The 15,571-nt window shown below is 43.3% G+C and overlaps 1 protein-coding gene across 2 annotated transcripts in view; it reads left to right on the top strand.

The window, feature by feature from the left end:
• The window catches only part of FOXN3 (forkhead box N3), a 221,689-nt gene that overhangs the window by 43,730 nt on the left and 162,388 nt on the right, over positions 1 to 15,571 (top strand). The window contains exon 1 of one of the 2 annotated variants that reach the window (XM_026079704.1): positions 1,870 to 2,130. The exons of the other annotated variant lie outside the window; for it this stretch is intronic. The gene's annotated coding sequence lies outside the window, so the exon portion shown is untranslated. Of the gene's footprint in view, positions 1 to 1,869; positions 2,131 to 15,571 lie in introns of those variants that run through there. 2 annotated transcript variants of the gene reach the window in all.

Genomic DNA, 15,571 nt, shown 5'->3' on the forward strand with positions numbered 1-15,571 from the left:
CCAGCAGTATGCATTATTTAGCTATAGGTCCTGTCCTGTATGGTACCAAATACTGCCATGCAGCCTTCCACTCCCATTCACCTTCCTCCCGTGGGCAGCAGGGTTCACACAGTGTGTCTCGTCTCTGGTCTCAGCATGTTACTGCATCACTTGCCCCATCCTTGTAACACCTATGACTAATTGCTGCTATACTGCTTTAACTAATTAACTTTATTGTTCTTAAGACTTTATTATTATTATTAAGACTATTACCTAAATAATTTCTTATGGAAGAAATTTTGCTTAAATGAGAGGAAGTAGAATTTACCTCTCCTAACAGCTTTAGAGCAAACAGGACATGATGATGTGGTGTCCCAGCAATCCCAGTGGCTTTGAAGAAGGTTCACCAAAGCAGATGAATCTTACCTCCCACGCAGCAGATGATAAATACCAAAGCTAACCTTGATAGACAGATAATCCCTGGTGACAGCCCATCCCAAAGTCAAAGGTTCCCCGCTGAGAAAGTCTTTGCCCATAGCTGGGCAAGTTGAATTTCACTAGTTTTCACATTCCTAGCTAATATGCTGGTGGAGCAGAAGTCAGTCCCATAGATAGCAGGGTGCAAACCTGCAATCTCTGTAATCCAACAGAAATAAAAGAACACTTAAATAAATGTCCTGTTTGATGGTTAGTATTCTGAGCAGATAAGGATTTCATCCTGCTATGTCTGTAGGCAGATACCAGAATTCATAATTCACTGTTTAAGGATTTGATCCTTTGTTTCACTTTTTTTTTGCATTCCAACTTGGTGAAGTATTTTAACTGCGTAAAAATTACATGGGAAAACAACATAGTCACATAGTAGTTACACAGATTCAGGTCAGCAGATAATTAGGTGTTGAAAACCATGGGCCTAGGAATGTCCAGTTGCTTGCTTAATAAAAATATTTTATTGGGCAATAAAAAAGAAGAAATTCTTGAATGTTCACTGCTTTTCTGTTGTTAAAAAAAACCAACCAGATGAACATGGGAATCAAGTAAAGGTACACATATGTCTTCCCTACCCTGCTACCTGGCAACAGTTACAGGATATTTTACAAAAACTTAAAAGGCTTCTTACCGCCACTATCATCTCTGCTGTTTAACAACTGTTAGTACCAAAGTACCAACTGGGTTCGGCTGAGTACACCAGACTCCTAAAGCCAGACCAGCTTTTATACTACTCTGCTAGTTAAACTGGCTGAAATCAAATCTAATTATGAAATTGGTATGGCTGCAGGACCTTGCTCAGACTCATTTCCTTCCAGAATGCAGCCGCAGATTGGTTGGGCTGGCAGCAATAGCTAGGGGACATGGCTGATGAGCACCAGAGAGAGGGAACCCAGGCAGAGGAGCTGGATTGTTTGAAAGGGAAAAAGATATTTTTATTCCAACAGCTAAAACCCTTTTGTATTTTGGTTTCTGTTAACAGCTATTTATCCAAAACATTTGGGAGAAAAGCTGTCTCTTTATTAAATATTTAACACCCTTGCCTTCAGCTGTGGGCTGAGAAAGCTCCCAATCCACATGTGAGTCACCAAGAACTCCTCCGACAAAAATAGGGGAAGTCAAGACTTGAGATTGCTACAGGAAAAAAAAAATGTTTGCTGATTTGGAAAAAGTCAAGAACGTTTCACATCTCGTGTATCATAAAGTGAGCACAGCAGTCATTCTGTCACATCACTCCTAGAGTCCCAAGTTCTAGGTGGAGGAGACCTCAGTATGCAAGGTAGCATGACATCCCATGCAATTCAGACAAGTAACACACCCAGTAACTGGTCTTTTATTAAAAGGTGCTTGGATTCRTATCCTGACATGACAGAGATCCCAAGATGTAGGTTCACTGATTTCCTTGGTAGTTTGTTCCATTGGTAAATTATTGTTAGTTTTAATTGTAATAAATTATTGTTAGTTTCAATTGTAATCAGCTTTAAGTTATCACTTCCAGCCATCAGTTTATATGCATTTCTCTGCAAAGCAATGAAATCCATGTTTTGAAGGTACCCTGCTCTCACAAGAGGACAGCCTGGGACTAGACTTCAGAAAGCAGGAGTGTGAACATGTACTTTCTGAAATCAGTGGCAATTCCTAGAGTGGCTACAATAGTGTGAGGTAAGACAGTTGTGGACAAGCATGACTGTTTTCATCTGTCTGAATGTCAAATTGATTCTCTGGTTACAAAGCCTTCCACCAAACTTGGTTTTTGGTTACTGTGATTCTCTGGTTAATTTGATGAAAGTCTAAGCACTGATCAGTTCTATTACTTCCAGTACATTTTCTGTCCTTCTTGATCTACTCCTTTAAACAAATAGTAATTATTGGTCCTTCTATTGCTTACAGTTCAATGTTGCCATTTGATTAATAAAAGAGGCCAAGACTCTGAGTGTGATGAAAAAAGATTGTATAATAACAAATCATGTGATAACAGTGATTTGTGATAAAACAGATCATGCAATAACAAAAAAGGGTTAGAGGTAAAGTCTATGCTACTGACATTGCTTTTGTTGAGGCCTATTATGTACTGTGCATATGGTACATATGCATGGTGGTTGTAATCAGATCAGCTATTTATTTCTATTAAAATGACAGGAACTGAACAAATCAAATCAAATTAAAACGAAACTTTAGCATGTTTTTCCCTTTGGCCAGATTATTCTTTCAAAATCCAAATTAATTTATCTGCTGCAAAGATAAATGGCAAGCTCTGCYCCATAACCATTTACAAAGACACCTCCAGCAGTGGTCTTATACCTCTTACCACTGTGGACTGCTTCAAAAATTTTGGTGGCAATGCGGATTGCTTGTACAGTACATGTAAACCTACTGACAACAGGTTTAGTTTCCCTCATTACCTTTTGCAGATACCTAAAAAGTAATTCACAGAATGTAACAGTAGTTTCACTGGTTGAAAACTGTTAGTCTGTGATACAGGTAGTTTTTGTGCACTCTGAGATCACTTGTCTAGCGCAGACAAGGATATAAAACCCATTTTTATGATATATGCTCTGAGTACTTTTTAACAACTTCTTGTAGTTCATGGGCCTGATTGTGGTTTCAAAGTAGTTTTTATATGCTGGTTTGTGATGAGCTTATTCCTGATTTAAGATTATGAAAGTAAGATACACGTTTTTTAGCTATTGAGGTTAGAAATACAAACCTTATAGTCCCCACCTCATGCTGTTTATTTGAATGTACAGAGGTAACTCCAGTAACGTCTGTTGATAACAAGTCACTAATTAGGAACACTAATTGACCAAATATTCTGGGGCAAATCACTTGGCTCCTTTGCTCCTTTGACCTACTCTCTCTTTAGCAGATGGGACCTTGATGACTATCTGATTGCCTGATGCCCAATAGCTAAAGTTAATGGACGTGACTCTTTCCACAGTTTGCCTGTACTGTGCTCCCTTTTCTGGGAGGAGTGAATGAGATTGCTTAAAGTCAGTGAGGTTTTGAACATGAAAGTGTTAAAGACAGAAAGCAGTCAGGCATCCTACAGATACCCAGAGATAAGACGGTTAGGAGACAGACATTTGTACCAGCATGATGGAAAACATAAGTCCCTTTAAAAAACTCTTCACCTGGCTGTGCCACAATGTGTACATGGATAAACATGTGTGAGGACTCCTCATTGGAAAGAGCATGGGCATTCACCTGTGCCTCTGAGCTGACTGATAAAGCTGCCAACCTCATTCCCTATCTATTGGTCAAATTGCCTAATACAGCAATTGTCAGCCTCTGATGAAAGGCTGATTCATATATCAGATTGCAGAGCGTTAGGGGTAAGGGATTAGATTTGCAGTGTAATCTTCCAGTAACATTTCTCCTGATCCAGAGACCATGCCTTATAGAAGGGCTCTTTTCTCCCTGACATTGTGGTGTCCTGGTAAGAGATGACTATCTTCCACCTTCATTTGGTGATAGTAAGGCTGCTACTGACCTGATGTTCATGAAGGTCACAGCTGCGCTGGGCAAAATTAGTTCTGTGTAGGACAGTTAAGTAGATTGGATTTTCTCAGTTGTAGCTGATTTGCTTTCGTCTGGGCTCTTCTTGCAAAACCATTTAAAGTCCATTCCCCTCTGCCCCCCACTGCCATTCCATGGGAAAAGACTAGAAGAGAGATCTTTCTGCCTGGGCTCTGATTCTGCTTTGTGCCCTATCCCCGCATCTTTCCAAAGGAAAGTTTCCCAAGAGAGGCTGGGGCAGGTTCGGAAGTTGCCCTGCAGCCCCAGACTGTGTTTCATTCTGCCACAGAGGTTGGAGGGCCAGCAGGGATGTGGGCTCTTCCCACTCACCAATTAACTGTTTGCTTTGGATCCAAGACCCTGTGGGAAGCCATCTGCCTATTCCTAGTAATGTTGCTGGAGATACGTCTTTTCAGTCCAACTTTTTCTTGTTGTGGCTGACTGTCCCTGCAGATTTTGGAGGTCTGATGGAGCTAGTTCATTTGGGTCAAAAGGCAGGCAAAGTCCATGACTTCTAATCAGGCAAAACTTCTGCTGAAGGCAGCAGAAGCTTCCCATGAGTAACAGATTTGGTCTAGTAAGTCCGGCAACTAGAAAATGTGTCAGATATCCATCTGTCTTGGCAAAACATGACATATGATTGTGATTGAGAAACACGTTCATTGTGAGCATGATAATAGATAAGAGGGAGAGTGACTTCCATCCAGACACATTTTACTTAAATGACTTCACCAGCAGCATGTAATTACAGCGGAGGTCTGTCTGCTGGTGTGTTATCCTGGGTGCAGAAAGCAATACTGATGGGAAAAGTCTCTCTTTTTCCAGGCATCTTCCTTGTTGAGCTCCCTTTTATTCTACCTTTAGTGGTGGATCCTGAAGTGTGCAGCCATCGCTACCTGGTGCATTTGGGAAGTGATACTGGAGTTGGTGGCAAACAATAAAAGGAGGGAGGGCTGTGTGATACCAGTAAGGGACTCTGTGGTTCCAGTTCAGCTCTGCAGCACAAATTGGGAAAGTTCACAGGGAGATTTGCCGGAGGGCCTGGGCCGGGGAGTGCAGTGTGCAAAGGGGATACTTCCTTCTTCACAAAGTCACCTTCAGCTTATATCAAAAATCCATGCCATTCGGGGCTATATGGAAAAAGGGATATGACTGTAATTAAAGTAAAAGAGAGCTACTGTACAGTATGTTCCCTCCTCCCCAAAACTGTGACTGATGCAGAGTTAAAAGTAGATGAGATTTAATTGCTCCCAGAGCTCCCTGTCTCTCCTCTGGATCGCACAGCTGAGCAGGCACACCGCTGGCAGCACCGCCGGCTCCCACGGAGCTGTGCTTACTTGGGGAGTCCAAAAGATGGTAGAGAGCAGGTATGCCTCCCTGCACTGGCATGCCCCATCACTAGGCCCCCAATTTCTGCAGTCTTCCAGCCTTTCTCATCATTTGCCAGACTGAGGTTGTGCAGTTTTTCCTTATGAACTTGCTGAAGTTTGTTTGGACCGAAGTTCAGTTTGCACACATGATCTCCTTGTAATCTGTGGAGATTTCTGTCTGTAGCAAGGCAAAATGGTAACAGGGAATCCCCAAACTTCTCAAATGTCTCTGCCTAAGTCTGGATCCCTTTGCAAGCAGGAACAGCTTGAAAATCTGTAGCCAGCCCCATCCAAGGGTCTCAGCACACTCTGTGAAATGACTATTACCTTCTACTAGGGTGGAGGGTAACACCAGTGCGGTTACTGTTGGTGCTGTTTTATGGACAGCTAAGCAAGACGTTGGCAGGTTCAGCAACTTCCCCCAAGGCGGGCAGAAAGTTGTTGGTAGCACGGGGACTGCCAGCACGATCCTCGGAAAGACGGGGGCAGTGAGGTGCCCTGCAGCACGGTCTTGGAGCTGGGGTGCACCACGCGTCCCTTTCCACCTATGTGTGGAAAGCACTGTGATGCCTCAAAGGGAGGACTCTTGAGAGCTGCAGAGCAGCTGGAGCTGGGCAGGACCGTTGTGGCTGTCACCGTAGCACCTCCTGGGAAGAGCTGAAGGATCCTTGTGCATCTCTGTGCCACGAGTCCATCTTCAGCCTTCTGCCCCCATGGACAGCACTGTCCTCTACTGGTTGACCTGGATGTGAGGGGAGGGTGGGAGCTGGCACTTTGGATACCACTTGGAAAGGCCGTTGCGGGGTCCGGCGCTCTGGAGCAGCCGATGAGCCCTGCGAGGGCCGCAGGGCTGTTTGGGGGCGACGTGCCCGTGCCTCGTTCCCGCACGTGGCTCCTCTGCCGCCCTCCCCGAGGAGCAAAGAGCAGAGGGAGGCCAGGGTGGCGGCGTGCCATTTAGTGGGGTAGCCGGCGGGTTTTCCTAAAGCCGCGGGCTCGCCACGCTCCAGCAAGGGATATTTCCAGGTGCTGCCATATGCATTCATTTGATAATGTGGGGAGGGGGGGAAATAGAAGTGAGAGAGGAGGACGGGCAGAGGAGCACCGGGCTCCCCCGGGGCTGGGGCCGGAGGCGTCGGGGCGGCGCGGGCCGCACGCGTTGCCGTGGCCTGCGCTCCGCAGCGGAGGGCCCCTGGGCCCAGGCCCGGCCACGGCCACCCGGCGTGCAGGGACCTGCGGCGCCCCGACGGCAGAGGAAGGTGGTCACATGGGCTTCGTTGAATCGGTCGCGGCAATTGAATGCAATGAAATTTGAATGAATGAAGAGGGAGGAAGCACCTTCCAGCGACGTCTTCGAGGCACACGGTCACCCGGGGCGTTGGGCTTCTCGGCACACAGAGACTGCAGAGAGCTGTCCTAACACAAGAGCTCAGCCACTGGTGAACCTTCATGTACTTTAGACCGTATGGTGACTAATGCTTTAGTGTCTTAACGTGGAAACAGTTGCAAAAGAGAAGTATCAGGTCAACAGGTTATAAAAGCCATCAAACCACAATTTTGCATTACATTTTCTTTTCTAAAAGTTTTGGTAAATATCATTTTCCTGTACCGCACCAAAAATGTGCAATGACCCTGGTTTGTCTTTGACATTTTCTATTACTTGGCACCTATCTTTATGTTATGACAGTATGTCCTGTACTTGAATATAGATATAATTATTCCTTCAGGGTTTGGGTTTTTTAGATAACGTGTATTTGGGAAAGATGTTAGCGACTGAAGAAAAGTTGATGTATAGCATACAAATATATAGTTATTGGAAATGTTGGTGTCTTTTGTATCTGAATTTTAGAATATGGCTTAGGTGTGCAAATTTTAGCTTTTCCAGTTAGACAATATTCTGTTAGGGATATGAAATATTTGACAGTTCTTTTATATTTACTCTTTTAATGTCAAAATGTGTCACATCTGGTATTAATTGGTRGAAAATTGTGCCTCTAATTTACCAATCTGATTGTCTAGGAAAATGGAAGAGTGTAACGTAATAAATGAACGCCTATTAATCTTTTAAATTTGTCTGTTTACCACGAGCTACTATCCACTGAAATGGATTGTTGAGTGTTGCGTCCTAAACAACCTTTCTGAAATCTGTGGTATGTTTTTTGGGGAGAGGAATTATCAGCCGACAGGGCTGCAGCCGATCTGTTATGGACTTGCTAATGAGGAAGACTGGGCCTGTTAGAGACATCCCGGGAGAGTCGCCCCACCACCGCCGGGAGACGTCCCGGGGCTCGGCGGCGCGGGGACGGGCTCGTGCAGTACCGTTACCTCCTGGGGATGTGGCGGTGCAGCCTCCCCRCTCCCGGGTGCGTGCCGGGTCCCGTCCTCTGCTGTCTTCCCACGGGTCCCACGTCCCACCTCACCGCCATCCCCCCGCTGGGCTGGTACGCAGTGGCTGCTCCACAGGGGTTTCCTTGGCTGGGCCATAGGCTGCCACTTTGCTGGTTGCAGAGACGAACACATGTGCTTGTCCTCTGTAACYATCTTAATTCTTATTAATTAAAATTCATTATTTCCAGTGACATGGGTAAGCGGTTGGTTGTTGTCATCGGTGTAAGCRGAGTCAGGCCCCAGACCTGTAGGACGATATTTGTGTCTTCTGCCTCGTGTCCCTGCTCCCTAGAAACCTTGGGCACCTTCGAGCAAGCCCAGGAACTCCCTGTCYGTCCGGAGAAGGCTGCATCTTAATGGTGTTTCTGCCAACATTTTTCTTTCAGCATGTGTGAGCTTAAAGTGCATGTTTTCATGCCACAGATTTGGAAGTAAAATAGACCAGCATTCGCTTAAACCCATAAATTTTTCAGACTCGCAGGAAGAGGAACATAGATAAAAGAATAGATTGTTCTTTGTAATTTTGCAAATGAAAAAGTTTATGTTGCAGATAACTTGTGGATCAAATTCAAACTACCATTACACTTTAGCAAGACACTAGCTCCTTGATTCTATGAATCTCATTTTTAGTAAGAAGTGTAGCTACTGTGTTTTTAGCCAAAACATAGGCGGAGCAAAGGAGGAGAATTGAAATACTGTTATCTGGCTATAGTACATTTACGGTGACAAGCCCAGTAGCTTTGCTATCAAAAGGCTGCACTGTATTTGTGAAAATAAACTTTGCGAGGATCAACTACAAGGTGCTTATTTTAGTAGCAAAAAGCCCCTGAAATATGCCAACTCTTGAATAAGCTGATTCTGAAAACTGGCATATTCAGTATGATTATTCTAGTATAAACCATCTGTCAGTAGTGTATCCAAATATTTATGTATTTTGATTATTGTAACTGTTAGGAGGATACTGAAGTTCATAAATCATTTCATAGGCAGCAATCATTTTATTACTCTTTCATGTTTTAATATAACATTTTGCATGTACGTGTTAAGGCTATACAGAGGGAGCAGCGTCACAGAGTGATTATGCAACTGCCACACTTCATAAAAAAAGTCTGTGGCAAAGAGCTGTCTGGAGCCCACATCCCTTCAGTGGGTTGTGCTAGCTCCCGTTTATTTAATCTCATTCAGTTTCAGACCATGTTGCACTTTCGTTCAGCTCCATCCTGCCTTGTGAAGTGACTATACTTGTATTGGCAAATAGAATAATATGACTAATTATGTTTAATACAGATAATGTTGTCTTATAATCAAAATAAAGAGTGGATTTCAAACAGATCCTTAAAGGGCACCAGGCATAAAATCAGCACTGTGTTTATTACCAGTAGCATCACTGAAGTRGTAACAGCTGTTCAGCTCCCTCAAGTACTGCCCCTTTGCAGGGAAACGCCGAGTTTTCCAGAAGAAGGACTAAGCACATCGGAAGCGCATTATTGCTGATAACAGTAATTAGTTCAGATGTTCAGTGGAGCTCAAAATGTTTTATAAAACATTATTATCCTGATTTTACAAATCTGAAAACCCCGGCACAGAGAGGTGAAACAACAGAGCCGGCTCTCTGAGGAGTCACTGCCAGACCCGGGGATGACCCAGGGCCAGGGCCAGGCTCTGCCCCCTCCTTGGACCACACTGTTCTCTCCAGCTGGCTCCAAAAGTACAGAGGATGTCCTCTCAGTGCCTCAGCCTTCATTTGCACAAATGTTAGCAAAGACACTTCAAGAGATGGCAAGATGCACTGATGTGAAAGCTGATTTTGGAGTTACATTTCTGAAAAGTCATTTTTAAGTTAAAAAAAAAAAGTGAAAGCCATAAAGGTTGACAGAGCTCCTCTGTGAGAGACTCTTATTTTGCTGTGTACATTTGTTTTCTCTTGCTTACTAAAGGGATAAAGTGCAGTCTAGGTTTCAGAGAGAGATGGCTGATTAATCTGTCTGCCAGGTACATATGGAAATAAATTAGCAAATGGTGCATCTGGGATTAAACTACTGCAGAGATGATAAATTATTGCCATCTTCCATGGCTGTATTACTGAAGCTTCAGTAGGTTCCCAGTATTTAGTTACTTACTATTCACATGGTATCACCGTGGTTATGGAATGGAAAGTCTCTACATTTGAAGCAATTTTCTATGATATGCTAGCTTGAGAGCAGATCCGGCCAGACCTATAAGTATATATGGTATACTTATATTAAGTGTAAGTGAGGAGATTGACTTGCAYGTTCAGTCCTCCCGCTCTAAACAAAATTCTGCTGGTTTCCGAGGGGCCGGGCTGTGTATTTCCCCAGGCGGCCAGGCTCGCAGGGAGAGGACACGTGAGTGCCAGCTGAGGTGCTGCGCGTCTCCAGGCCAAGTGGGTCGTGGGGACATCAGGCCATGACTGTCAAAGTCTTTTCTGAGAACCCCTTGCAGGGGTCTCCCCCCTCCTCCGGGCAGAGTGCACCCGTTGTGCCCTCGTTCCCTGCATAGGTGCTTGCTCGGGGCTGGAAGTCCGCAGGGATGGAGGTGCAGGGGTCCAGCTGTGTGTGCTGGCTGTGGTGATGTGTCCCACAAGCACAGCTGTGCTACTTTCCAAACCAGCCTGGTTTCACCAGCACTATCTGGCAGTTTCTTTATGATCTGGAGCCCATGATAATAAACCTCTCTGGAGCCAGGCGAAGCCAGCGGGCACAGACTGTGTGATGCCTTTCCCATTCCCAGTTTGGCAAAGGGTGAGAGCACTATGCAGGGACTCTTCTGCAAGAGGTTTTCCATTATCTGCCCAGCCCACCCCATTATCCCAAATAACGGAGAATTGTCTGTGCTAACCTGAAGTCATCAGAGCTTGGAGGTGAACTCCTCTGGGCTGAGTCTCTTCTCATGGCTAGACCCAGGTGTAGGTCCAGATTGCACAACTCCAGCTTTTCTCTGTGGTCAAGACTGAGATGAAACACCAATGGGGGTGACTGAGTTTGCATTGAACCTTGATCCGGACATCTCAGCTTTAATGCTTATGTCCCTGCTTCTACTGCCTTTTACATTCCCCTTTAAACTGATCTCCCACTGATCAGTTGACAACTGAGGGACGCCAGAGATGACCAGATTGGGAAACACATGAGGAGTAAGTGTGAAATCACACACGTGGTGCTCCTGTGGGTCTACAAGAAAAAGCGTAGTGTAAGCGTTGTCATCAAATTTTCTGCATTATAATATTTAGCAAGATTATGGCTGTGTCCACAGTGCTTGTTAGGAGCGCTCTGTTGATCATCTAGACTGTAATGCCCTTTCCTGTCCACATACTTGGGTTTCATTTCAAGAGAAACCCAGACGTATGTGGAGACAGTACATATCCATGTCTCACCTGCCATGCAGTCAGAATATGACAAGAGGCTTTCTCAGAGACTAGGACTGTAGGTCCCATCATGGGTTGAATGTGCCACATGAGTTATACTTAGTACCTCTCTCTTAATTGGGGCTGCTATATTTTGTGTTCTTTTTCTAGAGTCATCTTGCAGGGTGAATATGTTTCCTATGGTTAAAATACAGATTTAAGACTGATCTAAGATTTAGTTCATTATGTTGCTAGTCATGAGCCTTGCAAGTTGGTTTAAGTTATCTTTTTATAAACATAAAGATGTAATATATAGCAATTTTAATCTAACAAGGTGAAATCTTATGTCTTACAACCTGTTTAAAGTAGATGACGGTTCTAGTGAGATACTTGGTGTTTATAAGGAAAAAATTGGTAGCTGTGCTTGCTAGGTCAAGAGATGTTTCTTACCTAGACAAATGTGATTTATGGTAGCAATGTAGCTTAACGAAAGTTCTTGTTCCAGTTTCTTTATTTTCTGAGGTCTTTACTTGGGCTCTAAACACTTACTCTGGGTTCACTTTTTCCTAGGACGGGAGTTGAGGGAATAAAGCAACTCTACAACTGGTCACAAAGAAATGTAGGAGAGGGCAAGTGGGAGCAATGATAAAAACAGTTAAACAGTTAAATTTGAGTGGCGAGTGCCTGGGGTGGGAGTAAGAATCAAGTTTTACCTGACATGCCTTGTGCTTAAAAGCTTGTATCTCAATTTGAGAGCTCACCAGAGGAGTAGCTCAGCTCTCCTTGGGCAGGTCGGCAGCACGCAGGAGATGCAGCAYGGAGGGTCGGAGCCTGTGGAGCCCCGCGAGCCTCAGGAGCCATGTCGCTGGCAAAGCTTCCCACCATGAGCTGTCCCACCATGAGCCGGGCTGGCCATCCTGCTGTGAGCCAGGCTGGCTACCCCGTGCACATGTGGGCCAAGTCTACCATATTTTCAGGCTTCGGAGGGTGCAAGAGTTTGGCTGGAGTGATATTGCTGAGTGACTGCAACCTCTGGTTTTATTCTTGATGTCACCCACTGTGGTGCGCAAGTCAAGCATGAATAGGATGTATGCATTAGTGATTAAATAATACAAACAATAATGCATTTCATTATGAGATGCATTGGTGGGTGCAGACCTGTAAATCTGAACTAGTGAGGACTAGCTCTGTTCAGTTAATCTAAACACAGAAATATTTACTAGAAATAGATGTATCTTCCAATGACTTTATTTGCAGATTTTGGTTAACAACAACAGTTTGCTTATAATATAATAATATCAAGCAGCAAGTGGGACTTAACTGTCGTTCTTGGCCTTTCGCAGTGAGCGCTTAGAACACAATGCCAAGTGAGTCAAAGGAAACTCCAACTGATGGATGAACAGATTGTGGCATAGTCATCTATTCTATTGCCCGCTTCAAGGAAAACCCCTGCAAATTAGACATGTGGTTTCTAAATGTACAGAGAAAACTAAAGAAATTACATTATGAATGAAAAATTAGATGGAAATGTCTAATCCTGTCTCATAAACAGTTCAGGAATAACTCCCTCTAAAATATTCTCCTTTGAGCACACATTTAACTTATGCTCTGGGAGCAAAATAAAGTTGCTAAGATAAAACATTCTAATCATGATTTATGTAAATTTATTTGAACAAAGTAATGATGTAGTTGCCGATAGCAAATTGTTTGGAATACGAAATGGTATTTACGAGCTGCTTCTCTCTATATGAATACAATAGATGATATGAGATGCTACATAAAGAAAACATAATTGTACATTCAAAATGGAGTCTGATGCCATGTTTAGTAAGCAGGGAAGTCAGTTGAACAGATTGCTGAATGTCTGATAAAATAATCTCCAGCTTGATTCTTTACAGACTATTTATAGCATGTACTTAATTTAAAATTTAGATATGTGCCACAGATGACCATAACACTCATACCAGGGCCATATATGATAATACTAACTGTTTGCCTTACATCTCACATACACAAAAATCTCCAGTTGTTTTGCAAGCAGAAAATCAGGCCCTGTATCCTCAAATATGGATGATAAGAGGAAAACAATTGTAGTCCCCAGCTGCCATTGGCATATGGGGCCAAATTTGTCCTGTCTGTTGAAGGTTATGGAGTTACGCCAGGGATGACTTTGATCCCATGTGTCTAGTAAAGGGGGACCAATATGTCAATATAAGACATCCTGCTATTTCTGATGTTCTACCAGTAAGACAACATCCTGTGCTTGCTCTAAATCGGCTGATGCCAATCAACATCATTCAAAGTGGCTTGAATTTCCCAGGTGCCCAAGTCACAAATGTGAACAAGGGGGACATTTCAAAAATGTTCTGTTCCATGCTAAATTCATGTTAAACCAGTGAACAACAAACTGGCTTTTTCATCAATGGGGGTTTAAGCCTAAGAGTTGTTCCTATAAGTGAACATGCATCAGCCCTCAGCATAGAGGACTAAGGGCGGTTTGAAGCATTTTAACAAAACATTGCTAGATAGAGAGCTGTTTCTGCATTCGGAGAGTGCAAAGCAAGTTTCACTGAAAAGCTTTTCAAATCAGAATGAGAATGGCATGTAGAAATAGTAGGGTTATTTACTGTATTTGCTTGGGCATACTAAGGTGTCTCTAGATATCTGGTGATGGGCTGAGCTGCAGAGTTTGCATACAGCTCCAGCCATTTACGAGTTGAAGAAACATTTGAATCCTTTGCTTTGAATAGGACTGATTTCCTACTCCCCAGCAGGTACTCTCTTGGGGCAATAAGGCAATCTTAAAGTAAATTCAGGTGAGCACAGCGTAAAGATATGCACATCTGGGTATTGTATGAGAACTGAAAAATCTGTGTGTGCAAAATTGTGCTTGTTGCAATCTTGGAGGGATTAAAATAAAGGAGTGCGCTTGTGCTCTGACTAGATTTCAGACATCATTTTTGCAGAGTTGAGTTCCTCCTCGTTTATTTTGGACTGGTACTAACTGCCCAGTGTAAGAAAGCTACAGTTACTGCTCAGGAGTTTTTTGGTGAAGACAGAATGGTTTGTCCAGGACCACACTGGCATGTTAAAGACAATAATGAAAAGAAAGTATCTCTCTTTGATCTCGTACTTAGAAGCTGTTTTTATGGCACCTTCATGAGTATCTGAATTATGTTAGGAAAAATATATAAATGCAGGCAGAATAAATCTAAAAGTGAGAATCTCTGACCAAGCTGACGTTTTTCCAGTGACATTGCATTAGACTGTGTGAAAGGTACATCTTGGTAAACACTGTTCCTTAATGTAGCTGACAAGGTTTTATGTAAAATGATCCTGGGAGATGATCGTAGAATTTAAAATTTAACCACAGACATTTATAATCAAATTACTTTGCACCTATTCATATATAGTGCCTTATGAATAGATTTTCAAAGTGCTGTGGACAGAGCCATCCTGCAGTCTCTCTTTTTAGAGCATCCAGGCACTGTTATCTCAGAGTGAGGAGGTGTAAAGGTACAGCAGACTAACTAACTACACAAGCAACAACTGGAAAATCATCTATTTTACTCTATTTATTCCTTTGTGGTTACTCTCTTTTTGCCTGGGGCTTTCTCATCTGCACAGTCTGCATTACTCATGGACTGCCAGGCCAGATCCCTGCAGACATCTGAGAAAGTATGACAGGTTCACTTTTGAATGCTGATCAATGTTGCTCTCCCTTCCAAATCAGTTAGAATTAGCTGTACAAATAGCAGCCCCTGGAAATTGGGCTGAAACCGTATGTAACTCTCAGTTTGCTCCCTGGTATCTTTGGGAAGCCATTCCCTTACCACAGCACATCAAACCCAGGAAGATCACTAAGCCATCTACTGGGATTGCACATCTTCCATCAGAAATGTACAGGACTAAGTTATTTTAACAGCTCACCTATTTAATGTGCTAATGTACAGATATTATGTGTAATAAAATAAACTGGAACATCTCTGTCACTTGATGGTGCTACAACTGCAAGGAGAGCTTCAGAAGAAACTCTTGATCTGTCAATGGCAATTGTAGCTCAGGCATCTTTAGCAGAGATAAAAGCTTTGATGGCTTGACAGGATCGAATTTTCCTCAAAGAAATAATTGAAACAATAGTAGAATCACCCAAACTTGTACTGAGCATTAGTGCAGATGAGTTGTTTTGAAATCGATCCGTTTGGAAAGAAAATAATGTGCAGATTGGTCAAGGTAATGATGGTATTGGATGATAAAGGAGAAGCAAGGGTGGAGAAAGCTTGTGAGGGATATAATGTCACCTAAAAGCTTTACAGAAGTGCTTTTATTACTCTGAATCAGCTTGGCTTTGTACTGACACTTAGCTGTTTGCAAAAGAATTATACCTGCTTTTGAGATAAATACATTTGACAGTGAACTCTTAACCCCTCTTTCGCAGGTCTGTTGTTCTGGGTAGTGGCAGGGAAGATCT

Source organism: Apteryx rowi, unplaced genomic scaffold (assembly GCF_003343035.1).
Source record: "Apteryx rowi isolate R43461 unplaced genomic scaffold, aptRow1 scaffold_5, whole genome shotgun sequence".
NCBI classification, from domain to species: Eukaryota; Metazoa; Chordata; class Aves; order Apterygiformes; family Apterygidae; genus Apteryx; species Apteryx rowi.